The sequence below is a fragment of the Jaculus jaculus genome, chromosome 12, assembly GCF_020740685.1.
Source record: "Jaculus jaculus isolate mJacJac1 chromosome 12, mJacJac1.mat.Y.cur, whole genome shotgun sequence".
Lineage (NCBI taxonomy): Eukaryota > Metazoa > Chordata > Mammalia > Rodentia > Dipodidae > Jaculus > Jaculus jaculus.
The window spans coordinates 57897644-57925374 of record NC_059113.1 but is presented as its reverse complement, the minus strand read 5'-3'; the positions used below and the strand labels follow the sequence as shown (position 1 = coordinate 57925374).

The 27731-nt window shown below is 48.9% G+C and overlaps 1 protein-coding gene and 1 non-coding gene across 2 annotated transcripts in view; one reads left to right on the top strand and one right to left on the bottom strand.

Annotated features, from left to right (window-relative positions):
• Positions 1–5480: 5480 nt before the first annotated feature.
• The window catches only part of Scnn1b (sodium channel epithelial 1 subunit beta), an 83921-nt gene continuing 61670 nt past the window's right edge, over positions 5481–27731 (top strand). Inside the window, exon 1 of the mRNA XM_045131954.1 lies at positions 5481–5528. The gene's annotated coding sequence lies outside the window, so the exon portion shown is untranslated. The remainder of the gene's footprint in view (positions 5529–27731) is intronic.
• LOC123453818 lies at positions 19021–19127 on the bottom strand. Its single transcript, XR_006632996.1, has one exon. It is a non-coding gene; the product is annotated as a U6 spliceosomal RNA (small nuclear RNA).

Below are 27731 nucleotides of genomic sequence, written 5' to 3'. Positions count from 1 at the left end.
TGGCTGGTTAGTTGGTTGGCTCTTTTGTGTTACTGGAGCTAGAACCCAGGGCCCTGTGCACTCTAGGCAAGTACTTCAACATGGAACTGCGCTCCCAGCCCCAGTGTAGATGTGTGTGTGTGGTGCATACGCATGTGTATATGCATTTGTATGTTTGGTACATTGTGAGTTCAGGTGTGCAGGCATGTGTGTGGAAGGCAGCAGTTGGCAATAGTGTCTTCCTCAGTTGCTTTCCACTCAATATACTAAGACAGGGTCTCTCACTCAATCCTGAGCTTACTGATTCGGCTAGTCTAGCTAGCCAGTTTGTCTTGGAGTTCTTCATCTCCCTAGTGCTGGGATGCCCAGCATTTATGTGAGTGTTAGAGATCTGACCTCAGGTCCTCACTATTACTTGACAAGCGTTTCACTGACTGCCATCTTCCCAGGCTCAGGATCCATTCTTATACAACCTCTCCCAGCCGCAGCTCCTGAGCCAAGGAGACTCCCTGGGAGCTCAAAAGAAAGGAAGGATCTTTTAAATATTTATTTATGTATTTGAGAGACAGACAACAAGGCAAACAGAAAGAGAGAGAATGGGAGTGCCAGGGCCTCCAGCTGCTGCAAACAGACTCCAGGTATTTGTACACCTTGTGCATCTGGCTTATGTGGGTCCTAGGGAATCAAACCTGGGTCCTTTGGCTCTGCAGGCAAGTGCCTTAACCATTAAGCCATGCCCTCAGCCCAAGAAGAACTTTTTAAGAGCTTCCTGACTATGGCTAATCTGAGTCATGTTCTCTAAGGGACACAAGGTGCTGATTGAATGATGAATGAATCAACACCCCAAAGTCAAAATACAGATTAGAGGTAGAAAGGGGGAGAAGACCTCAGAGCTCAACCAGGCATCATAGCTGAAGTTGTATGAATGGGCGCTTATTGGCAACAACAGCAACAAAACTTTATCTTCTATGTAAAACAGCATTTGAATGGCAACTATGAAGCAAAACATGGCTTCAACATCTAACCCTTCTTGAATTACCAGCGCTGGCTTGGATTCCTTTCCTGACCTCTATCATCTCCTCAAATTGCACTTATTTTAAAAAGGCAGAAGGGCTGTCCTTCCTGTCCTTCCACAGCAGCATTAAAGGCTCAAGTGAACTTTCTTTGGCAAGGGTCCACCTCTGAGAACCAAAGCCATTGAGAAGTGAGTGCATCCTATGATCCAGGCCACCCATCTTCATATAGAGAAAGTGCATTCTAAAACAAACAATTGGGTCTGGAGAGATGGCTTAGTGGTCAAAGCGCTTTCCTGTGGAGCCTAAGGATACAGGTTTCATTCCCTAGTACCCACATAAGCCAGATACACATGGTGGGGCATGCATCTGGAGCTCATTTGCACTGGCTAGAGACCCTGGCATGCCCATTCTCCCTCTTTCTATCTGCCTCTCTCATAAATAAATAAATAAATAAATAAATAAGGAAGTAAGCAAATAAGTAAAAACAAAAAAATGGCCCAGTGATCCATGGTTATATGAGCCTGGCTCAAATCCATGTGGGTGGACTGATGTCTGCAGACTGTATCATTGTCTACGAGAACACAGTGCCCTTTGTTTTCAGTGGTTTCAATTACATCCTTAAAATTTGTCAGTCCAGCCAGGGGTGCACATCTGTAATCTCAGCAAGTATGTTGGAAGATGGAGGTTTGAGAATTTAAGGTCAGCCTCAATACATAGTTTGAGGCCAGCCTAGTCAACATGAAACCCTGTCTCAATAATAGTAGTGATGATGATGGTGGTGATTGGGAAGATGGCTCAGTGGTTCAACCTGCTGGCCCAGGTTCAGTTCCCAAACTATGCATGTAAACTGAAGGTAAAAACGTGCAGAAGTGTCTGGTATTCATTTGCAATGGCAAGAGACCTTGGCACACATGTGTGCACATGGACACACACACAAAAATAAATAATTGTAATAACAAAAAATTCTACTCAACATCAGGCACTCTGGAGTTTCCAAACACTCAAACTCCAATGCCCCCACATGAGAAATGATGTCACAAAAGGAGGATGCCAGTTGTACAAAGCTGCTCAGAGCAACAAAGTCCCATGGGGGACTCATTCTGACAAAGGCTGTCAACATGGCCTGGCCAGTGTGACCACAAAGGAAATTCATCACAAATAACACACATTGAGTTGAACTATATGAGATGACCATTTCTGTAGGCAATTTCACACGGCCACACGTGGATAGGGTACGGTACAGCAAGTAGTTTTCAAGTGTGGCCCAGACTGCAATCATCCAAAGACCTTTTCAAGAGGAATGCAAGTCCCAAACTCACTTTCATAATAATACTAGGATGCTATTTGTCTATTTCACCAAGTTCACGATTGCACTGACCGTGCAAGAGCAGTGGTGATCGTCTTTGTTCGTTTTCTGTTACTGTAACACAGTACTACAAAGCAGGGAAGTCGCAAAGAAAAAAGTCTCTCTTGGCTCTCTTGACCTTGGGTCAAGGTCAGAGGTCAAGAAGCTGCATCTGTGATGGGTTTCTTTCAGGCAAAGTCCCAAGACCAGGTATCACATAACCAGAAAGGGAAAGCCATTTAAAGAAAAATATTTTATTTATTTGAGAGGGAGAGAGACAGGGAAAGAGAGAGAAAGTATGAGCACATTAGGGCCTTCTGACACTACGAGCGAACTCCAGGCACATGTGGCACTTTGTGTATCTGAGTTTTCATGGGTACTACAGAATTGAACGTGGGCCTTCAGGTTTTGCAAGCAAGTGCTTTGAACCATTGAGCCATCTCTCCAGCCCCGTGTGTGTGTGTGTGTGTGTGTGTGTGTGTGTGTGTGTGTGTGTGTGTGTTCATATGTGTGGTGGTACATAGATGTATATGTATTGCAGGGAACAAGCCTGTGTGTGTATGCATGTGGGGGCCAGAAGTCTGTGTCAGATGTCTTTCTCGGTCAGCCTCCACACTAGTTTTTGAGACATGGTCTCTCACGGAACCTAGAATTCATGGAGTCAGCCAGTGTACTAGCCAGCAAGCCCCAGGGATTCTCCTGTCTCCACGCCCCAGCACTGGAATCAAGGGCACGCACTTGCATACCTGGGATGTCCTGTGGGGACCAGGATCCAAACCCAGGTGCTCACGCTTGCACAGCAAGCACCTTACCCACGAAGCCATCTCCCCCCCACACCCTTTGCTTGAGACTGGGATCTTACCATGTAGCCCAGGCTGGCCTCAAGCTCATGATCCTCCTGTTCAAAGGCTAGGATTAAAGGCCTGCGTCTCCACACACAGCCCTCTCTCCCTCTGTTGAAATCACCCGTATTCAACCAGGAAATACGCTGATGACTTGGTCCCAACCACTTCCCAAAGGCCCCGCCTCTAAAAACCATAGTTGGATTAAAAGGGTGGAACAGCACGCTGTCCATACCTCACAATGGGGATTAAAGCCCAGTATGAGTTTCGGGGGGACAGACCATCTTCAAGTCATAGCAACCGGTTACTTTATATGAAGCTGGAGTTCCTCCATTGTCTTCAAGTGAAACGTGTTGCAACAGGTGGGGTGGAGAAGTCTACATGTTTGCTATCAAGCTTGCTCCCAGAGATTTGCAAGCATGCTAAACAGTGCCCTTCTAAATTGTTTCAGTCTGGAAAATATTTTTCATAAAAGCATTTCACTTATATCAACATGTAATGAGTTACTATTGTGTGATGGATTCAGAGAGTTAGTTTCTTTAGTGTTAGTTTCTTTCTTTCCTTTTTTTGAAACAGGCTGTCAATATATAGCCTGCGCTGTCCTCAGACTCTTGATCCTCTTACTTTGTCTCTAAAGTACTGCTTTGAGTTTGAGGCCAGCTTGAGACTACATAGTGAATTCCAGGTAAGCCTGGGCTAGTGTGAAATCCGTTCTCAAAAAAAGCAAAACGGTAAAACTAAGAAAGCTAAAGTACTGAGGCTATAAGCATATGCCTGTGTGTTAATTTCTCTTATAGAAAGCAACAATGGGTGGGGGACTGGACAGATGGTTCAATGGGTAACGGAGCTTGCTTACAAAGCCTGCCACTCAGTGTTCAATTCCCCAGTGCCCCCGTAAAGCCAGATGTGCAAAGCGGCACATGCATCTGAAGTTTGTTTGCAGTGTCAAGAGGCCCTGGCACGTCCATATTCTTCCCCCCTCCCTGCCCACTTCTCTCTCTCTCTGCAAATAAATAAAAAAAAATTTTAAAGAAAGCAACAGTAGATATAACCTACATAAAATTTCTGGGATCTTCAATGATTTTTTAAAGTGCAAATGATTCATGAAACCTAAATCTTAGAAAATTCCTACATTAGCTGGTCCATAGAGAAATACATATGAACTGAAGTTAGGCCTACTAAAAAAAAAAAAAAAAAGATGGTGGCTGAAATGATAGTACCTGTGACCTTGACCTGATGGGAAGGGAGGGATGAAGGGAAAGCAGTGAAGATAAGAACACAAACCGCCGCAACTGGTTTTTGTTGCTAATAGGATGACACTCCACACTGGGTAAGTTATTTTTAAAAAGCTTATTTTGGCCTCCAGCTCTAGTCCAAGGTCAAGAGATTCAGCATTTGGTGATGTCCTTCTTGCTGCCAGAGTCCCAAAGCAGTGCTGGGCATTAAACCGGAGGCCAAAGTCTGGGAGCCCCTGCAGACCTGTGCTAGCGGACCTACTCTGGAGATGACCTGTCCATCCATCAGTGAATGACTGGATTAACCCTTCATGAGCACAGCGTCTTAACCGCTTCTTCAAGGTGCCACCTCGGAGTGTGCAAAGCCTCCTCTGTCTCCAGCTCAAGGCCCGGCGGCAGTTACCAGAGACTGCACCGCAGGTGTCTCAAACTGGAAGGGAAGCAAAGGCCCAAACCTTCAGGGTGAATAGGGCATGACCTCGGAGCAGGTGACTGAGGTGACGGGAAGGTCACTGGGAAAGAGAGAAGAAGGGATGTAGCGGTCTCGGTAGGATACAGGGATGTCCCAGGGAAAGCGCTGCACTGGCGTCCCTGAAATCTTCGATTTGCGCAGAGGACACTGTACCTGCGGGGACATGGGCCTGACAGGTGAAGGTTGCCCAGCTGTGTGTGTCGCGCCCAGCAAGGCGAGGGGACGGATGCGTGCGCGGGGCACCGTGGAATGTTCATACATGTGCCGTGTGATATGTGGGGGGATACATCGTCGGGGCGTGGGGCTGCGGCGTGTCGGGATGAGTGGAGAGAGGATGGGCGTGCAAGGTGTCCCGGGTGGGGGGAGGGTGGCAAGGGAAGGGGCGGGCCTGGATGTTGAGAGAGGACACGGGGTGGCCAGCGGAGCGGGGACGATGCATGTGACCGGCCAGGGCTGGAGGCCGCTGCAGAGACTCCGCCCGCGGACGGACGCTCCCAGGCCTTCCCCGCCCTCCCGGCCCGTCCCTCCGCCTCGGGGTGGCCGGGCTGCCCCGGCGTCCCAGCGCCACCGCCGCCACCGCCACTCCGCCTCCGTCGCTGCCGTCCGCACACGTCCGAGCAGCCGTCGCCGCCGGAGCAGGTATGACAGCGACCCTCCGCGCGCCCCGGGGCCCCAGCCTCAGTTTCCCACCGGAGAGCGTCCGGGCGCTGCGATCGCCTCCGCCCGGACCTGCCAGGGAGCTGCGTCCACGGGGGACCCGGGGTCGGGGGCGCGGGCCGCGGGGACCGGAGCCAGCCGAGCGCCCCAGCGTACCGGGAGGGGCGGCGAGGGTCGCGGCGGCAGGCAGGGAAGGCTTTTGGGGTGTCCTCCCGCCGACGGGTGGAGCGCGCTGTCACTCAAGAGCTGACCCGCAGCAGGTGCGTCCTGTCGGGGGTGTGGCGAGGCTCGCTCGCGTCGTCCCTGCGGGGTGGGCTCTCGGGGTCCCCTTTCTCGGAGCGCAGCCGCGCGTGCGTCGGTGGTCTGCTCCATCAGGTCCAGCCGCCTCTGGGAGACGCGGATTTATCGGGGGGCGGTGCTTGGGAAGCAGCAATGCTGTCTGTCTGAACCCCGATAAGTTGATGTTAATGCCCTGAGAGTTGTCACGTCTCGTAGGAGTGCTAAGCACAGAGGCCCTGTCTCAGAGCAAAGAAAGTGAAGAACGGGAAACTGAGGCACAGAGTTTAGGAAGGAAGCAGCAGAGCTTTTCCTATCCACATAAAAACAACAGTTCCCAACTCATAAGGGAGAGGAGGCAGAGCAGCCAAAGCTAGCATTGTCCCTGTGGTCACGTTGAGAGTCCCTGGAGGGCCTGTCTCAATGGCCCTGGGACAGAAACAGTAAACCAACACAGGGGTCCTTTTTCCTTCCTCTCTAAAACCTTCCAAGTCCTATGCTCCCACCCCTGAAAGGTAGCCATCACCTTGACAATGCAGAGTATTCCTTCTAGCCCTTTCCCAATACCTGTACACTCATATATGAGCCCACAGGAAATATGTAAAAAAAATATATGTAAGGTAGTGGGTGGATGTATAATAAAATCAGGGCTGCGGTATGGCTCAGTGGTTAAAGGCACTTTCTTGAAAAGCCTGCCGGCCCGGTTCAATTCCCATCACCCACATAAAGCCAGATGCAAAAAGTGGCACATGTGTCTAGAGTTTCCAACAGTCTAAAATGGCATAATCCACCCATACCATTTGAGCAGCATGTCCCCCCAAAACACACTTGCTCTTTCCAGAATCCTCCATGTTGCACAGACACCAGCCTCCCTTATTTGAACCACAGCATAGTTTGGGGCATGCCTACTGATGGGTGAATAGGTCCAAGTGTGAGAATGGCTTGTATTGGGATTCTTCTACAAATCAACATTGCCAGGCTGAGTTTCCTATTCTCTTCTAAACTAATGTCACAGGATCTGAATTTGGGAGACAAGGTCCCTTTTTCATTGCTCACACAGAGGCCCATGGATACACATGCACATACCCATGTGAACACACACACACGCACACACAAACATGAGAATACTTCCAAGCACACACAGTACACATGCACTCATGCACAGGTATGCACACCTGCCTCTGCTCCAGCTGTCTGATGAAGGACAAACACCACGTCTCTAGACCTACAGCTTCCCAAAGGCCAAGGGCCAGGATGGAGTGAGCCTCAGGCGCTGCCTGGCTGTGTCTTATAGATAGAGATCCCACCAGTGACTGCGTCCAGGAACTCTCTCTAGCTACCCTCGGTGCCAGCCTCATCCTCCAGTAGGAGGCAGGGTGGTAAACAACCATGAGCTGGCTGAGAGGAGTGCCCAGGGTCCTATTTGTGTGCCCTACACTTTCCAGGTCACATCCTCCAAAGTACGGTAAGACTGTCTCAAATTTGCTGGGACCCAGTATGGTGAAACACACCTATAATCCCAGCACTCGGGAGGCAGAGGCAGGAGGACCCTGCAAGCTGAGGTCAGCCTGAGCTACATAGTATGTGGTCATCAGCCAGGCCTGACAGTGAGATCCCTTCTCAAAGACCAAAAGAAACTTTGCCAGAATACTTAGCAACAGCCAAATGAGCTGGAATCAAAGACATGTGCATTAATAATCCCAGCTCCATCCCTGCCCAGATCAGGCATCTCCTTTCCTGTCCCTGAACTATTTTTTACATCTGTCAAACGGGCTCAAGGATAATAGCCTCTCCACATTGCTGAGTGGCCAGTGAGATGGTGCAAGTAAAATGCAGAAAGTCTGTACCTGGACAGGGGAGACTCAAAGATATGGCCCTGTTGTCGGGGCTTCTCAAGCACTGCGTGGAAGCCTAGAATGAAATTCCTGCTTGCAATTCTTGAGCTCAGCTCAGCTCACAGCCGGCTGTAAACATGCCCTGGCACTACCACGGGGTAGTGGCACTGGCACTGGGTCCACCGTGTGTCTGGCCCTGAGCTAAGATGTAGCAGTGATATGAAAAAGTGGGAGACGTCACCTCAAACTTCAGCTTCCAGGTCCTTTTGAGGAATCAGGAAACCCACCAAACTGTCCTGACATTCAGCTGCCATTCACTTAGCTGTGGTCATCATCTCCAGGGTCCCAGAGTCCCAGCAGGCCATTCCTCGTTCTCAAAGAGCAATGCCATGTCAAAGTGGCGATGGGCACTCTGCAGCTGGTGTCTGTCTCCCAGCTGGAGTGTGGACAAGCCGTGAACTCTCAGCACTTATGTGACTTTTTCCTCACGTGCACAGCAGGGATAATAAATAACACTGACTTCAGAGGGTTTAGTTACTAAACAAGTCAGTACACACAAGCGCCTAGAACACTCCATCGTGGTAAATGTGATCTCGACATTGCTATTGATACTCACCGCCTGTCCCCATAATAACGTGCGTGTTCTTCAACAACACTTGGAAAACGTGCCTTTCCAATGAGGTGCTGCAATCCTGCACACTTTTTCCTGCCCAAGGACAGAAAAGGACAAACATTTCAAGGAAAGGTACAAGGAGGACAGGACCTCAAAAGTGGATTTTTTTTTTGTTGGTTGTTTGTTGGTTTTTGGAGGTAGGGTTTCACTGTGATCCAGGCTGACCTGGAATTTACTATGTGATCTTAGGGTGGCCTCAAACTCATAGTGATCCTTTTACCTCTGCCTCACCAGTCAAAAGTGGCTTTTGAAGGATGAACAGGAGTTCTTCCGGGGACAAAAAAAATGAGGAAAATGTTCCACACGAAGGAAATGGCCTTTATGAAAGCTAGGTGGCAGGCTGGAGAGATGGCTTAGCAGTTAAGTTGCTTACCTGCAAAGCCAAAGGACCCAGGTTTGATTCCCCAGGACCCATGTAAGTGCCTAAGTCCGCAGTTCGTTGGCAGAAACTGGAGGCCCTGGTGCACCCATTCTTTCTCCCCTCACCCTCTGTCTTAAATAAATAAGTAAAAAGCCAGGGGCATGACCAAGTATGCCTAGGAAGTGAAAACTGGTGTCAGAAAGAAAGGCCGGGACAAGCCCCCAGCCTTCATTATCTTGACGGGTTTCAGGCAGGGAAGGGATTGAGCGTCTCTTGACACCCGTTGTATACAGACACGTACTCACTGCCATTGAAGTCTTCATGGTGGCTCTGGTGTCTCTGGGAATCAGGTCATGTGGTCCCTACTTTACTGATGAATTTCACAGTGACCAGGGAAGGCCACTTGCCCAAACTCTTTCAGGGGTCAGTGGAAGAGCTATGGCCAGACACACCAGATCTCAAGCATGGGCATGCTCTCTGACCTCAGCATCCGTGCTTACCAAGTGGAGACAGTCTCTAGTATCTACTGCGTCAAACTGCTGGGAGGATTGTGCAAGAGAATGAACCACCAGCCTCAGGATAAGACCTGCCCCTTGATGAGTGAGGCCTGTGCTGCATTGTTCCTGTGGCCTAATTCACACACTGCCCAGGAAGGGACATAGGGAGAGAACCTGGCCAAAGGTTTCACAGTGTGGTCCCCAGACCAGCAGGATGTACATCACCCAAAGTTGCTAAAGATGCAAGTGGGGGCTGGAGAGATGGCTTAGCAGTTAAGGCGTTTGCCTTCAAAGCCAAAAGATCCGGTTCGATTCTCCAGGACCCACATAAGCCAGATGCACAAGGAGGCGCATGCATCCGGAGTTCATTTGCAATGCCTAAAGGCCCTGGAGTGCCCATTCTCTCTCTCTCTTTCTCTCTCTCTCTCTCTCTCTCTCTCTGTCTGTCTCTTTCTAGCTCTCTCTCAAACAAATAAATAAATACAATTTTAAAAACTTTGAAAAAAAAGTGCAAGTTCTTGGGCTAGGGAGATGGCTCAGTCAAGCGCTTGCTGTGCAAGTGTGAGGACTTGAGCCCACATAATAAAATCTGGGCCTAGTAGTTTGTATTTGTAATCCCAAAGCTGCAGGGGGGTATCCTGGGCTTGCTGACCAGTAGTATAGTCTAATTGGTGAGCTGCAGGCCAATGAGAGACCTTGTCTCAAGAAAAGGTAGAAAGTGCCTGAGGAATGACACCTGAGATTGTCCTCTGGCCTCCACTTGCTCGCATGCACACACACACACACACACACACACACACACACACACACACACACATGAAAGAAGCACAAGGAAGGCTGGAGAGATGGCTCAGCGGTTAAGGCACTTGCCTGCAAAGCCTAACAACATGAGTTCAATTCCCCAGTGCACACATAAAGCCAGATGCACAAAATGGCACATATATCTGGTGTCCATTTGCAGAGGCTGGAGGTCCTGGTATGACCATTCTCTCTGTAGCACACGCCTTCAATCCTAGCACTTGGGAGGCAGAGGTAGAAGGATTGCTGGGATTTTAAGGCCAGCCTGAGACTACATAGTGAATTCCAGGTCAGCCTGGGCTGAGTGAGACCCTACCTTGGAAACAAACAAAATAAGGAAGCTACATTTCCTTACAAACAGATATACAACCACCCTCCAACTGTAGTTAAAAGAAAAATTCGGGCTGGAGGGATGGTTTAGTGGTTAAGGCATTTGCCTGCAAAGCCAAAAGATCCCGGTTTGACTCTCCAGGACCCACATAAGCCAGATACACAAGGGGGCGTATGTGTCTGGAGTTCATTTTCAGTGGCTGGAAGCCCTAGCACACCCATTCTATTTCTCTCTCTCTCTCTCTCATAAATAAATAAATATTTTTTAAAAGAAAGAAAGAGGCCAGGCATGGTGGCACACATCTTTAATCCCAGCACTCAGGAGGCAGAGGTAGGAGGATCACCCTGAGACTCCATAGTTCTACTATCAAGTTCAAGGCCACCCTGAGACTCCATAGTGAATTCCAGGTCAGCCTGAGCTAGAGTGAAACCCTACCTCAAAAAAGAAAGAAAAAAAGAAAGATTCAAGGTTTAAGACAGAATTCTGGGAGCTGTGGAGATGGCACAGTGATTAAAGGCACTTACTTGCAAAGCCTGCCAGCCCAGGTTCAGTTCCCCAGCCACCCATACAAAGCCAGATGCAAAACGTGGCTCAGGTGTCTGGAATTCATTTTCAGGGCCAAGAGACCCTGGTGTATCTATATAAATCCACTTGTGCACACACACACACACCAAATGCAAATAAATAAAAATGTTAAAAGGACAGTGTTCTGTACTCTGTGTTTTTAAAAAGGACTCAATGATCACACACACACACACAGACATATATGTCTGTGTGTGTGTGTGTGTGTGTGTGTGTGTGTGTGTGTGTGTGTGTGTGTGTACACATTCAAATTTGGAACATGGACTGGAAGCATGGTTCAGTGGCAAAACACTTGCTAACATGTGCAAGATTCCAGGCTCCAGCATTGTGAAAGGAAAATATCTGGGGACTCCTTAGGACCTGATTATAGCAGGTGCCTCTGCAGAGGTGAGGCTGGAGTCTGAAGTGAAAGGATTCATGCTTTCATAGCATGCAATTTGATGCTGTTTAGACTTTTTGGCGCCATTCACACATTTTGTTATAGTTACAAAATTTAGCCACCTTCAACTTCTCTTTATTTGAAGCAAGCAGAACATTAAACATGAATGCCTCTTAGCCAGGCATAGAGTATATCTGGAATCACAGTGCTTGGGAGGCTGAGGAGAATTCCAAGTTCAAGGCTACATAGTGAAGCCCTATCTCAAATTTGAAAAGGTTCAAGCACACAGCTGGAAAGGCAAAGTTGCGAAGCCTTTGGAGCACACAGGATTCCATCACCAGCCCTAGATGCCAGACATGGAGCTAAAGGATTTGATGCTTTCCCTGTCTGTCTTCCATAGCGCATTGGTCCAGTCCCTGCTCGACCCTGTTGCTCCTTTATTCTGGGGGTGGGGGGGTGCCTGTGCTGTGATGTATTGGATATAACCTGCGCTTTGATGTCACAAGGCTCGCAGTAACTGTCTGGAGTCTCAGATCAGGCTTTGGACTTTTGAACAGTGTTAGTACTGGTAAAGACTATGGGGACTTTTGAAGTGGGACTGAGTGCATTTTGAATCATGAGATGACCATGAATCTGTGGGGCCAGGAGCAGAGTGTGGGGGTTTGAATGACATGTCCACCATAGGCTCATGTGTTTGAAATACCAACTGGTGGCAGTTTGGGAAGGTTGTAGGGCCTCTTGGGCTGTGGAAATTTGCTGGAGGAGGTAAGTTACCGGGGGCAGACTTTGGGGTGATGTAGCTCAGCTCCAAGCCCAGGCGATAGACTACTTCCTTTCTGCTGATATAAAGATGTGAACCAGGCTTCGTGCTCAAGCCTGCCATGCTCTCCCCACCATGATGAAGCTTCCCCTTGACACGACCAGTTGAAATAAACCCCTTCCTCCCTTAAGCTGTTTCTGGTTGGGGCTGACACTAGCAGCATACATAGAGACACTATCGTGTGTGTGTGTGTGTGTGTGTGTGTGTTTATGCCATGTACGTGTGAGTGCATGAATGCACATGCCATGGCACATGTGGAGGTCAGAGGACAACCTCAGACGTGTCCTGGCTTTCCACCTTGTATAAGGCAAGTTGTTCACTGCAGTTCACTGGGCTCACTGGCCCACAAGCCCCCCACAGATTCTCATATGTCTGCCTTCCAACTCACCATAGGTGTGCTGGGATTACCGAAGGCCACTACAGTATTGAGCTTTGCGTGGATTCTGGGGATCCAAATTTGCACAGTAATCACTTTAGCCACTGAACCATCTCCAAGCCCTAACCTGCATGTTTTTAAATGGCTACAAAGGCACAGTTTATGTTTTATATTTGGCCACAAGGGAAAAGAAGACATTTAGGAATTTGGGGATGGAGCTCAGTGGTAGAACACTTGCCTAACATATGCAGGGGTCGGTATTTGATACCCCACACCATACACACATGTACCTGATGGACAGACTCTCTCTCCAAACTTCAGTCTTCCCGTCTGCAGAATGGAGCTATCAGCAAGTTCGTTGCATAGGCAGTATGTAAAGATGACATCATTTTGTGCACACACAGGGCTCTGTCTGCTGCCTGGAGCCATCACAGAAGATCATACGCGGGAAAGCGGGGAAGCTGGAATTGAATCCCAAAACCAGCCAATCAAAGGGTGACAGCACAGCAGGGAGTTAGCAAAAGACCCAAGTCTGTATTTTCTTTTCTTTTTAATTAATTAATTACAAGTAAAGAAAGAGAGAGCTAGAGTGAGGGAGAAAGATTATGAGCACACCAGGACCTCTTGCCCTGCAAACTAATTCCAGATGTACTTTCTACTTTGTACATCTGGCTTTACATGGTACTGAAAAATTGAGCCCTAGGCAGCAGGCTTTGTTAGCAAGCACCTTTAACTGCTGAGCCATCTTCCCAGCCCCAAATCTGTGTTTTCTATTCCTATCTTCATACAGCTTTAAAAAATATACATTTTTATAATGTAAATTACAAAATGTTAAGTCAGGTGAACTTTTGTTGGCTGGGAGAAGATATAAAAGGTGTGGTTATTCTTTTTTAAATATTTTTATTTCTTTATTTTCAAGGAGAAAGAGAGATAGAATGCCAAGTCTTCTTACCACTGCAAACTGACTCCAGACTCATGAGCCACTATGTGCATCTGGCTTTACATGGGTACTGGGGAATTGGACCTGGGCTGTCAGGTTTGCAAGCAAGTGCCTTTAGCCACTGAGCCATCTCTTCAGCCCAAGATGCAGTTATGCTTAACCCAGGCCTGCTATCCTAATGAGATTTGAATCTAAGCTATACCACTTATAAACTGTGTGACTTCAGCAAGTTAAGTCTTTTACTCATATATAAACCAGAAATGGTATAATTCTCCCCTCAAGAAAGATGTAGTGAGGACTAAAGATGTCAAGTGCTTAGGACAGTTGCATAACTCATAGTAAGTCCTAAAAAGAAAAGTGAGTGTCAATCAAATGAAGTTGAAATAAACTTCAAAGTCCTAGCAATTTTCACTGGGGGAGATTGTTGTTTGCTTACTTGCTTTAGGACTTTGCATGTGCAGTAGTGTGGTGGTGGTGTTAGTGATGTGGCGGTGGTGTGTGCACGTGCAGTGTATGCACATGTATGTGAACATATGTTTACAAGCAGAGGGATGCCAGAGGACAGCACTGGGTGTCCCTCCTCTATCACTCATCCTCATATTTCCTTGGAAAGGATTTTTTCTGCACAGGAGCTACAGTTTTCCAAGCCGCAGCAACACTCCGGTCTCTGCTCCCCATAGGACGGGAGTTACAGATGTATGTAGGTCCCGGAGAACCAAACTTAGGCACTGTCAGGTCCTTTCAAAGCAAGAGCTCTTTCCAGCTGAGCCATCTCCCCAGCCCATTGTTTCAGTATTCTTAACTTGTTTTTTCTTTTCTCAATTTTTTTTATTAACAATTTCCATGATTATAAAAAAATACCCCATGGTAATTTTAGTTATGTATTTGAAAGGAAGAGAAAGAGAGAGAGAGAGTGAGAGAGAGAGAACAGTCATGCCAGGGCCTCTAGCCAAACTGCAGACGCAGGCACCACCTTGTGCATCTGGCTTATGTGGGTACTCGGGAATCACACCTGGGTCCTTAGGCTTCATGGGTAAGTGCCTTAACTGCTAAGCCATCTCTTCAGTCCCCCATGTTTCATTATTGCCAGTCTCACTATGTAGCTTAAGCTGTCCTGGAATTTTCCATCCTCATGCCTCAACCTACCCAATGCTGAGATTACAGGTGAATACCACCACTAAGGAGGAATGCTTTCTTTTTTTTCTCTCATTTGTAATTTTTTTTTACGTGAAGCCAAAATACAGCCATGGCTTTGCGTTGGACCTCAAGGAGTTTGCAGGGTTTGTTTTCTTGAGAGCAGCTAGCCGGGCATGGTGGCGCATGCCTTTAATCCCAGCACTCGGGAGGCAGAGGCAGGAGGATCACTGAGAGTTTGAGGCCACCCTGAGGCTCCATAGTGAATTCCAGGTCAGCCTGGGCTACAGCGGGACCCTACCTCAAAACAAACAACAACAACAACAAAAAAAACCATCTTGCGAGCAGCTGGGCAGGCTGAAGGGCTGGGTCTACCAGCGCTCTGTTTCCTGCAGTGTAAACAGCCTGGGCTCAGCTGCCGCCTTCTTCCCTGCCCGGGAAAGGCCTGAGAGCAGGTGAGGCTTTAGAAACTCAGTGGTGGCCCATTCCTCGCTGACCTGGGGCGGGGGTGGGGGGCATGCAGACCTGGGGGACAAAGCCAGGCAGCCTTGTTTCCCCTCCATACACCGGGAGCTCACTCCCCAGATGACAGCGGGAAGGAAGACCCGGGCTGCGCCCTCTCTTGGGCTCCTCCGAGCACCTCAGGGGGAGCTGGACAGGACGCCCCAAGCAGGCTCCCTGCGTTGCGGGCGTTCCTTGGCTGCTGGGCTATGCGGCTGTGCGTGCTGCTTCCTTCTAGTTTAAAGCTCTGAGTCCTGGTGACATTTCTCTCATCTCCTGCGGGCCAGAGGATCACCTCTGCCCTTCTCCAGGGCCTGCTCCCCAGTGCGAAGGAGCTAGGAGTGGCCTCGGTGGACTTTCATGAGTGACGCAGGACCCTTTGGTGCCAGCCTGCGAACTTGACGGCAGCTTCTGAAGAATTGCTGGAGATTAGGAGGGAATGCCAGACATCTGCTAGAAAGTACTCACTAAAGTGAAGGGGGGAAGAGGAAGGGAGGAAGGAAAGAGAAGCGAGGAAGAGGAGAAAGGAGAGGACAAGCGGGAAGAGAGAGGGAGACGAGGAGACGGAAAGTGGCGAGATCCAGCCCTGGGCCACCCAAGGCAGAGGGCCCAGCTTCCAGACCCTCCCACGCCTCGGCCACCTTACGGGAAGAAGTGAGAGGCAAGCACTGGAACTAAGGGGTGCCGACCCTATGGGGGGAATGATTCTACTCTGTCTGCCCTGGGGACCCCTTCAAGAGGAGTCCTCAAAGCCTGAAGGCGCAGTTTTAAATTCACCCAGGCTCCTTAACGTCTGTCAGGCACTTTGTGTAACTTGGGCTCCAAGAAGCCCCCTGGGGACCCCTCACCCTCACTTGTGGCCTTCCTGCAGGTGTGAGCACAGGCCCAGCCTGGCTGCCACTGCTCTCATGAAGTCTTTGCCCCACTGGGAAGCGCTTACAGTGAGGACTGCAGCGAGCTGACTGCAGAGCCAAAGCGTCGTCACCTGTCCCATGCCAGGGTGTGAAAGATCTGAATCAGGGTCAGTGGCGGCAGAGACACAGACTGGTCACTGCTGGAATGTGAGCCGAGCTGGGGGAGGGTGGGGGGGAGGAGGAATAGGCGCGACAGGGCCTCCAGCCTCTGCAAATGAGCTCCAGACACATGTACCACCCTGAGCATCTGGCTTACGTGGGACCTAGGGAATTGAACCCAGTTCCTTTGGCTTTGCAGGCAAGCGCCTTAACTGCTAAGTCATCTCTCCAGCCCCCAATAAAAAAGTAAAAAAAAAAAAAAGAAACACTGCTTTAGGGCTGAGGGTGAGCTCAGCGATAGAGAGCATTCTTAACATATACAAGGCCTCGGTTGCACCCCCAGTACCCAGCTTTCGAGGTGGACCTGGAGCTCTGGGGAAGGGGGAAGACCGAGACTGCAGACACATTTGAGGAGGAAAAAAGGAAGGTCCAATAACTTATTTTCCATGGAAAGAGAAAATGCACTTTTCTCTTTGTAATCCATCTGTTCATGGGACAAATCTCCGGAGTGCTGGGATCTACCTCATGGGAGCTTGAACTGTGTGGGGCAGGAGAGAGACAGGCAGAGATGTTAGCTTTACTGCTGGATGCCCAGCTATCAGTTGATGGTCAGTAAATATTTGTGAAGAACGAATGAACGAGTGAGTGAGGGTATTAATGGGTGAGTGGGAAATGCAATGGGTGCATGCCAGCCTTAGACCAAACTCTTAGAATCCAGCAGTGAGTAAGCCACTTGTCTCAGCTCCCTCGCCCAGTGCTCCCTTCCCCCATTCACCACCCTGCAACCCAATGGGCCTAACAAATGGGACTAGGCTCCTGTTAAGAGCCGACCGACCATCTAATTGGCTGAAAACCCCACCCTGAAAACCCCTGGGAAAAGCATTTCAATTCTTTCCAGTACAGCCACCTGGCCTGGGAAGGACTGTGCTCTTTGCCTGGCTCACAGGAATGAACTGGCTTTCATACCTCTTTCAACAGACAATATGGTTTGTCAAATAAATGCTGTTGTAGTCCACATCGCTTTCTCTCAAGTCATAACAATAGTAACAGCAGGGCATCTCTGGCTTTTATTTTTACTTTTTTATTATTGGGTACTGGGGGCGCAACCGAGACCTTGTATATGTTAAGAATATTCTCTATCGCTGAGCTTCACCCTCAGCCCTAAGGCAGTGTTTCTTTTTCTTTGTAATTTTTTTATTGGGGGCTGGAGAGATGGCTTAGCAGTTAAGGCGCTTGCCTGCAAAGCCAAAGGAACTTGGTTCAATTCCCCAAGTCCCACATAAGGCAGATGCTCAAGGTGGTACATGCGTCTGGAGCTCATTTGCAGCAGCTGGAGGCCCTGTCGTGTCCATTCTCCCCCCACCCCCGTCTCCTCCTGTGTCTTTCTCTCTCACAAATAAATAAATTAAATATTTAATTTTTCATTGTCAACTTCTATACCTTCAGACAATAAACCATGATAATTCCCTCCCCTCCTCTACTTTCCCCTTCACAACTCCACTCTCCATCATATCCCCTCCCTCTCTCCATTAGTCTCTCTTTTATTTTGATGTCATTGTCTTTTTCTCCTATTATGAGGGTCTTGTGAAGGTATTGCTAGGCACTGTGAGGTCATGGATATCAAGGCCAATTTCTATCTGGACAGTTGCATTGTAAGGAGTTGTGCCCTTCCTTTGGCTCTTACATTCTTTCCACCACCTCTTCTGCAATGGACCCTGAGCCTTGGAGGGTGTGATAGAGATGTTTCTGTGCTGGACACCGCTCTGTCCCTTCTTCTCAGCACTATAGTGCCAAGGCAGTGTTTCTTGAGTAGGTACAACTCGCAAGCACGTGCCTTGTTTCACTGAATTCTTTTGGCAGCCATACGGGTAGGTATAACTATTTATCTCCACTTGACACACAGGAAACCAAGTTCTTTCTCAGTATAACCTCATTGCATCCCCACAACAGACCTGTGAAACAGGTGCTATCAAATTGTATGCAGTTTTGCAGATTGTAAGGTGCAGTGGAAGAGGTTCCGTCGCTTACCTGAGGTCACACAGAACTAACAAATGGTAAGGCAAGGATCAAAACCTGGGCAGCTGGATTGCAGAATTTACCGTTCATTTGGCCCCGCCTCTCCCTGGCTTCCTGGTGTCATTTGAGAGGTGACGGTGGAGCAGGAATGGAACTGTCCCCTCTGGGACAGGCGCTCTACATACTTGGTTTGCCTGCAGCCAAGGGCAGGGCTTTGTTTTTTCCATCTGCCGAGAATTACCCCGAGTCACCTGGGGCTAAAGGGCCTGGTCAGCCTTCACAAAGAGGCTGAGGAGAGCCAGGCTTGCATTCAACTTCTGCTCTCGGGCCCTATTCTTCAGGACTCATCCTCTAGCCTGCACGGGAGGAAAGGCTTCCCCCCAGCCTAGTGGCTCACAGTGGGGAGGCGAGACCCTCTTCATGGCTAACCACCCAGGGAGGAACATGTGGCTTGGGCTTTGCACTGGCAAAAGCAAAGATGGATTCAGAGGTTGACAAGGGATGGAGACTTGCTGGAAGCATGAGGCACCACTGAGAGAGCCAATGGCTCCTCAAGAGCATCATCATTTCCCACATGGCTTCTCAAACCAAAGGTCAAGGACCAGCATGCCACTAGACAGACTGTACCCCAAGAAGGTAGGGAAGAGGGGTCTGGGGTGAATGCTCAGTTGATATGATGCTTGCCAGCAAGTGTAAATACTTGAATTTGGGCATAGTGGCATGTGCTTTTATTTTTTTCTTTTTTTATTTAATTTATTAGTTTTCTTTTCAGCAAATACAGGCAGTTTGGTACCATTGTTTAGGCTCATCCATGATCTAGCCCCTCCCATTGGACCGTCCTTGTTGATGTAAATGGGTCGTGCATTGTGGAGTTAGCCCACAGTTATTGGTACAATAAATGTCTCAGCATATCATGGCCCAACATGTGACTCTGACATTCTTAAAAATATGGAATACTTCACGAATTTGTGTGTCATCTTTGCGCAGGGGCCATGCTAATCTTCTTTGTATCATTCCAATTTTAGTATATGTGCTACCGAAGTGAGCACTGGCATGTGCTTTTAATATCACAATTGGGAAGAAAGTGACAGGAAGATCCCAAGAGCTCTCTGCTGAGCAAGTCCAGCAAAATTGGTGACCCTGTCTCAAAAAATAAGGCAGAAGACGGGCATGGTGGTACACACCTTTATCCCAGCACTTGTGAGGCAGAGGTAGGAGGATTGCTGTGAGTCTAGTCTGGAGCTACAGAGTGAGTTCCAGGTCAGCCTGGGCTAGAGTGAGACCCAACTTCAAAACAAAACAAAACAAAACAAGGTAGAATGTGGGCTGAAGAGATGGCTTAATGGTTAAGGTGCTTTCCTGCAAAGCCTAAGGGCCCAGGTTCAATTCCCCAGTACCCACATAAGCCAGATGCACAAGGTGGCTCATGCAGCTGAGTTCATTTGCAGTGGTTGGAGGCCCATTCTCTCTCCAATAAAATAAAATATTTAAAAAAAAAAAAAAGGTAGAATGCGCCGGACGTGGTGGCACACACCTGTAATCCCAGCACTCGAGAGGAAGAGGTAGGAGAACTGCCATGAGTTCGAAGCCACCCTGAGACTACAGAGTGATTTCCAGGACAGCCTGAACTAGAGTGAGACCCTACCTTGAAAAAGAAAAAAAAGGTAGAATGCCATTAAAGGAGATACTGGCCTCAACACACATGTTCATACATGTGCACCCACACACACACAAATTTGAACACTCATACATACACATGTGCAAAAAAAAAAAGAAAGGAGGATTTGGGCTCAACCGTCCAAAAGACTCCGTTTGATTTCTACCTCTGCCACTTTCTAGCCACGTGGCTCAGGTAAGTTGCCCAGTCTCCCTGACCCTCCTCACAGCCTGGTTTGTAGAATAGTGATGATGCAGCTCTTCCTCATAGGCTTGTGGGAGCGGGGGCATGAGCTGACACAGCAAGGCCCTGGCTCCAATCGTAAAAGCAAAACAAACAAGAAAAGACATAGCCGGACGAACAGCAGTTAAGGGCATAGCTTGCAGCAGTGTCTGGCATGTGGCTTGAAGTCAGTTCCCATCAGCCCTGGATTATTGAGAGGCAGGTGTAGCCCAGCCTGAGAACTGCTTGTGGGCTGCCCTGCAGAGACCACCCAAGGGCCAGGCATGGAGAGGAGGTGGAGCTTACACCTAAGGCAGGCTGAGATTTCAAGCTCAAGTTGATCTCTAACAGTCTGAGAAAGGCAGGGAAGCCAAGTCTTTCTCCAGGCTGGATAAGGAGGTTCCGGGACTAGACAACTACTTCCGGTTCCTGACCCAAATGGCTCCCTAAAGCCAAGTCAGCACAGATCCCTGCTGTGCATGACCACGACACCCTTCTGACCAAGATTAACCCGATGACAGTCACACTGTCTTACCTCCGTTTTCTGGGACTGCTGTGCCCCGTCGCCTGGGCCGTGTGCCACACGATTCTAGGAAGGCTATTCACAGACAGCATTGTGAACGGTGCCCTTAGAGCTATGCAGTGCACAACCTGCGCAGCCGGACAAGGCAGCTCTGCCAGGTTCCTTTGTCCTGGATGGCTAGCAAGATCTCAGGTGCCCCGACTCCCACTGCAGACTCAAGATGGAGGGAGGTCTCGACGCCATTCAAGATCCAAGGAGCTCGAGCTTGCTGACCAAGCAGATTTGTAGCTGACCTTGAGACGTTTGTGTTTGGGGGTCGTGGTGACTAGAGATGGTGGCTGGTTACATATTGTCCTTACCACAGACAATGGAAGGCAGTAAGAAGTCCTTATCACAGCAGGCTCTACAGTCAGACATTGCTCAAGCCCCTAGGCTCAAGTCTCAGCACTAAAAGAAAAAAAAAGGTGGGGGGAGAAGGGCCTGCCATTCTTAGTATGTGACTTTGAGCAAATCACTTAACCTCTCTGAGTTGTTTTCACCTAAAAATAGGGGCCTAAGAGCCAGGCATAATAGTGCACACCTTTAAGCCCAGCACTCAGAAGGCAGAGGTAGGAGGATCACTGTGAGTTCAAGGCCACCCTGAGACTACTTAGTGAATTCCAGGTCAGCCTGGACTAGAGCAAGAACCTATCTCTAAATAAATAAATAAATGCCTGGAGGCATACCAGCTCTCTTTGTCTTTCAGCGAGGCTGTGAGGAGAATGGACAATGTAGCAATCCTCCCTCCAGCCCTGAGCTCAATGCCCACTGCACAGTAGATGTGCAGGTTCAGTGACATCCCAGCTGGGGAGGTGGAGCTCTGAGTCCTGTTGGATGCAGCTGTCTGAAGTCCTGCAAGGGGCAGAGGAGCAGGGCCCAGGCTGACATCTTTGGCCCAGAGCCAGACAGTCAATGCTTGATTGGCTTTGATGACAGAACCTTGCTGCTAAGGCAGCTGAGGTGGGGTAGGGGGACCCTGCGGGCAACTGCTGGATGGGGAGGCAACCTGTGGATCCCAGCACCCCAGCTCCTTGCCGGAGTCCAGTGATCGCTAAACGAGGGCTTGCAGGCCAATTTTGGTCCGTCTTCTGGTGTTGCACAGCTTCTGAGCTAAGCATGGCTATTACATGGTTGAAACAACATCCCCAGTCCTTCATGGTGACACGTGACTGTCATTCCAGCACTTGGAAGGTTGAGGCAGGAGGATTGAAGTTGGAGGCTAGCCTGAGCTACACAGTAAGACCTTGCCTCAGAAAAGACAAGATATCAAGAGACAGCATGTATAGTAAGACCCTGCCAAAAGAATAACAAAAAAGTCAAGAGAAAACTCAAGTTTCATGGTAGCTACAAATTATACAAAATTTGTAAATCGGTGTTCTACATAGGGTGTCCAAGCATTGTTATCATATCTATGGCTACTCTTTGCATGATAATGGCACTAAAATTAAAATACTGCCACATGTAGGGGCTGGAGAGATGACTTAGTGGTTAAAGCACTTGCCTGCGAAGCCTAAGAACCCCAGTTTGATTCTGTAGTATCTATGTAAGCCAGGTGCATAAGGTGGCACATGCATTGGGTGTTCATTTGCAGTGGCAAGAGGCCCTGGCTCTCCCATTCTCTCTCTCTCTCTCTCTCATTCTCTCTCTCTCTCCCTCTGTCATAACTAAATAAAAATAAATATTAACAAAGATTGCCACATGTGGTAGCACAGCCTTAGAACCCCAGCTATGCAGGAGGCTGAGGCAGAAGATCATAAGTTCAAGGCCATCTGGGGTCACCCATCAAGACCCTGCTGCACACTAAAATGTTTTAAACGAGCTGGATATTAGGGGTGGGGAGATGGCTCCGTGGGTACGAGTGCTTGCCGGGCAAGCATGAGGACCTGAGTTTGGCCCCCAGCAGCCATAGAAGAGGGGAGGTGTGGCCACACACGTGCCTAACCCCGTACTGAAGGAGGCACTGGGACTTGCCATTCAGCCAGTCTGACTGAAAAATGGCAAGCGCCAGGTTCAGTGAGGGACCCTGCCTTAGGGAAGTAAGAGTGACCGAGGACACTCGATGCCCTCCTTTAGTCTCTGCATACATGTGTGTGTGGAGCACATGCGCTGTGCACACGTCCACACACCACACTCAGGTCAGAAGTTCTCAAACTTGAGCATGACCCAGAATTCCAGAAAGCCTTTATACCAGAAGTTTCTGACTCCTAAGGGTGGGGGCGGGGCCTTTCCCCAAGTTCCCAAGGGCTGTAGCTATGCTTGAGTCAGAATTGAACTCAGAACCACTGCTCTACGGCTAATGCACGGGGCATCTGGCTCTGTGACTCTCACCCAGGCGAGGGTCCCCCAGTGGCCCCAGAACAGAGTTCTATTGAGTCTGAGGACAGACTCCTTGGCACCTGGTTCTCAGAGAAATCAGCTCTCAGTTGGCTTATCAGGCCAAGCTCTCTTTCACCAGAACCAAGCAGTTTCCTCAAGTTCAAACCTACAATTTATGGACATAATCACGGCCCAGCAAAGACAGAACTTTTGTGTTTGCTGCAAACTTCTTCCCCATTCCAGGGGCTCCACTGTGTGCAGCTCACTGAGCAGGGGGTCTCAGAAGGCACCGCCATGGGTCCTCTAAAACGAGCCTGAGCCCAACTGTAGGGTCCTGGGGCAGGGTCTAAGCCCTCAGCTTCAGGCCTGAAGCCATGAGGTGGGAGAGAAGAGGCCCCACCCCACAAACAGCTAAAGCCACTGCGGCTTTGGGACTGTGGTTCTGGGGACAGGCTGGGCCCCGTGCCATCCACCACAACTGCCTCGTTCAGGAATGACCACCCAGGCCCCAACCGGTTCCCTGCCTTGAACCTGAGAGGGCTGGCAGGCAGAGGTGGATGGGTGAACGTAAGGAGATCACAGATTAGGAACTACCCAAACTTCTTTCTGGATGGGGCTTAGGGGCAGGGGACTGAGCACCTTCTGGGTGTTCCTTGTTGCTCTGGCAACCAGGAGCCCCCTTGGCTTGTAGAAATCCAGAAGCCTCAACCTTTGGGTGGGAGTGTGGGCAAGGCCGGCGTCCACTGTTTATCCCAGTGAAGGCCTTCGAGTCCTGCAAGGCAGGGTGTGCCCTGGGAAGTCTTGGATATTTCTTCAGTCCATAGACACATCTTGTCTCTCTCCTCTCCTCAGAGCTGGTGACCTTGGGTGGCCTCCTGTGCCAGGAAGGGGATGAATTCTTGCAAGGATTAAATGAGATGATGTTCCTAGTGTGTGACATCATAGTCTCTAGGTGTTCAGCAATGGAGCTGCTATGATCACATCATAAAAGATAGGAATTATGGAGCTGGGAAGATGGCTTAGTGGTTAAGGCACTTGTTTGCAAAGCCAAAGGACCCAGGTTTGAGTCCCCAGAGCCCACTTAAGCCAGATGTACAAGGTGGCACACATGTCTGGAGTTCCTTTGCATTGGCTAGAGGCCCTGGCATGCCCATTCTCAATCTCTTTCTCTCCCTCCCTCTTTCTCTGTCTCTCTCTCAAATAAATAATAAATATTTTAGAAGAGAAAAGAAAAAATGATAAGAATTGTGATTTCTACCACCAACACCCTTCTAGGCCTCTATGGCCTTCCAGTCTCACACGTTTGCTTCTGCTTACAAAGCAGTGTTTGAGCTGGGTGCGCCTTTACTCCCAGCACTTGGGAGGCAGGGGTAGGAGGATCACTGGGAGTTCAAGGACAGCCTGGACTAGAGTGAGACCTCTAAACAAAAAGAAAAAAAGAAAGAAAAGATAAAAACAAGCATTTGGCAACGACCGTATCCACTCTCAGAGCCATCCTAGAGTCAAGCGCCTACCACATGCTGCCACTGTTCACGTGAAGTGCTGCCCTGTGTAAGTATAAGTAATCTCCAAATCTGAACCATATAAGCAGCTTTAAAAAAGATATGGGCTGGAGAGATGGCTTAGCGGTTAAGCGCTTGCCTGTGAAGCCTAAGGACCCTGGTTCGAGGCTCGGTTCCCCAGGTCCCACGTTAGCCAGATGCACAAGGGGGCGCACGCGTCTGGAGTTCGTTTGCAGAGGCTGGAAGCCCTGGCGCGCCCATTCCCTCTCTCTCCCTCTATCTGTCTTTCTCTCTGTGTCTGTCGCTCTCAAATAAATAAATAATTAATTTTTTAAAAAAAGCTGTGGTAATGGGATAAAACCCAAGGCCTTGCACACTGCGCCACTGAGCTGGGCCTCCAGACCTAGGGGGGTCTTGCTACGCAGCCCAGGTTGAGTCTCCTGCCCTCAGCCTCCTACATGCTAAGGTTAGAAGCATGTGCATTGTCAGTTGTGGTTTTAAAAAACCAGGGCTGGAGATATGGCTTAGCGGTGAAGGCGCTTGCTTGTGAAGGACTCAGTACCCACATAAGCCAGATACATGATGTGGCACATGCATTTGGCATTCATTTGCAGCAGCTAGAGGCCCTGGTGTGCCAAATCGCTCTGTCTGCCTCTCTCTCAAACATAAATAAATAAATAAAATATTTTTTAAAAAAACATATAGGGCTGGAGAGATGGCTTAGTGGTTAAACGCTTGCCTGTGAAGCCTAAGGACCCCGGTTCGAGGCTCAGTTCCCCAGGACCCACATTAGCCAGATGCACAAGGGGGCGCACGCGTCTGGAGTTCGTTTGCAGTGGCTGGAGGCCCTGGCGTGCCCATTCTCTCTCTCTCTCTCTCTGCCTCTTTCTCTGTCGGTCACTTTCAAATAAATAAATAAGCATAAAACAAAAAATTAAAAATTAAAAAAACATATAACATGCAGTTAACCACTCCAACATTTTTTCTTCTTTTTGGTACGGAAGCTGGAACCCAGGGCCACATGCATACTGGGCAAGCACTGAACTACTGAGCCACACCCCAATTCATCCCCTCAAGCTCCTGTGTGTGTACAAGGAGTGTATGCACAAATGTGTGCAGATGTGCACACCCTGCGCTGAGGCCAGAGGAGAACTCTGGCTGGCTTTCTTTATCATTCCTGAGCTTTATTTCCCAGAGGCAGAGTCTCTCACTGACCCTGGAGCTTGTTTTCTGTTACACTGGCTGACCAGTGAGCCCCAGCCACCTTCCTGTCTCTGTCCTTCCCTCCTCAGTGCTAGACTTGCAGCCATGAGATGCCGTGCCCAGAGCTTCAGGTGGGTGCTGGGGATGGAATTCAAATCCTCATGCTTGCACAACCAGCATTCTCACCCAGTGCCCTGCCTTTAGACCACAGCTCAGCACAGTGAAATGTGTGCCCGGGTATGCGACCTACCTCCAGATCGACCATCTTGTGGGGACTCTTTCATTCTCACACTGTCTTTGAAAACCAGATTGGGGTTTTTGGGGTCTTTTGGCTTTTTTGTTGTTGTTGTTGTTATTGTTTTGTTTTGTTTCATTTTATTTTATTTTTTTGAGGTAGGGTTTCACTTTAGCTCTTGCTGACCTGAAATTCACTATGGAGTCTCAGGGTGGCCTTGGACTCACAGTGATCCTCCTACCTCTGCCTCCCAAGTTCTGGGATTAAAGGCATATGCCAACATGCCTGGCCAAGTTTTCTTTTTTTTAATATGTTATTTATTTACTTACTTGTTTGAGAGAGAGAGAGAAAATGGACATGCCAGGATCTCCAGCCACTGTAAACCAGCTGCAGGTGCATGCGCCACCTTGTGCATCTGGCTTACTTGGATGCTAAGGAATCAAACCCGGGTCCTTGGGCTTTGCAGGCAAGTGCCTTAACCACTAAGCCATCTCTCTAGCCATGTTTTTAGTTTTCTGAGACACCTGCACACTGATTTTCACAACAGCTAGACTCCTTGAGATGTCTGGATAAAGGCGTCTTGAAGAAGCTTCCCCTGCCTCACTCTGCTGCCCAGTTTAGTTTCTCTGCAAAGCCTGGGACCTTCTGAGTGCATCTGACCTGGCCCTGTGCGCCTGTGTCCATCCACTAGAGCCCAACTCCTTTGGGCAGGCCCAGCTCCTCCTCAGCCTCACCCTGGGGGAAGGCCTTGCAGCCTATTCTGGTGGAGGTCATTTACAGTGGCTGTAGGCCCTAGTGTGCCCATCCTCTCTCTCTCACTCACTAAAGTAAATAAATATAACTTTAAAAAAAAAAAAGGAAAACTATAAGTAGCACATGGAACCCGGCTGTACCGTTCCTAGGAGTTTATCCAAAGGGCTCCAAGTCAGCACGACAGAAACACGTCGATGTTTGCTGCAGCATTATTCACAATAGCCACGGTATGAAACCAACAGTAGTGTCCAACAACAGGAAATGGTTGAAAAAATGTGGTGTGGGTATATACACAACGGGACATGTTTCAGACACAAAGAACCAAGCTATGTCATCTGCAAGACAATTGATAGGACTGGAGATGATCATAGTAAGTGACTGAAGCCAGCCTCAGAGACAAATGTCACGTTTTCTTTCATTTTATTTTATATAGATACATAAGGAAATCATGTGTATGTATGTATGTATATATATATATATATATATATATATATATATATATATATATACACACACATACACACACACACACACACACACACACATATGACAGGAAAGCAGAGGTAAAGCTGTCTGGGGCACCAAGGGGACTAGTGGGAGGGAAGAGGGAGAACGGACAGGGCCGCAGTATATGTGGGAAACATGCTCAACCTACAGCGTATACCTGCGTGAAAGCTTAAAGAAAGAGAGAGTCAGAGAGATGGCTCAGTGGTTAAAGGTGCTTGCTTGCAAAGCCTGATGGCCTGGATTTGATACCCCAGTGCCTACATATAGCCATATGCATAAAATGGTGCATGTGTCTGGAGTTTGTTAGCAGTGACAACAGGCCTTGGTGTGACCATTCTCTCCCTTCCTCTCTCTCTCTCTCCCCCTGCTCTCATAAATAAATGGAAGTTTAAAAAAATGAGGGGCTGGAGAGCTGGCTTAGTGGTTATGGCACTTGCCTGTAAAGCCAAAGGACCACATGCACCTGAAGTTAGTTCATTTGCAATAGCCCTGACGCACCCTCTCTCTCTCTCTCTCTGTCTCTCTCTCTCATTAATAAATAAATAAAGTTGGGCATGGTGGTGGCACACGCCTTTAATTCCAGCACTCAGAAGGCAGAGGTAGAAGGATCGCTGTGAGTTCGAGGCCACCCTGAGACTACACAGCGAATTCCAGGTCAGCCTGGGCCAGAGTGAAATCCTACCTTGAAAAACCAAA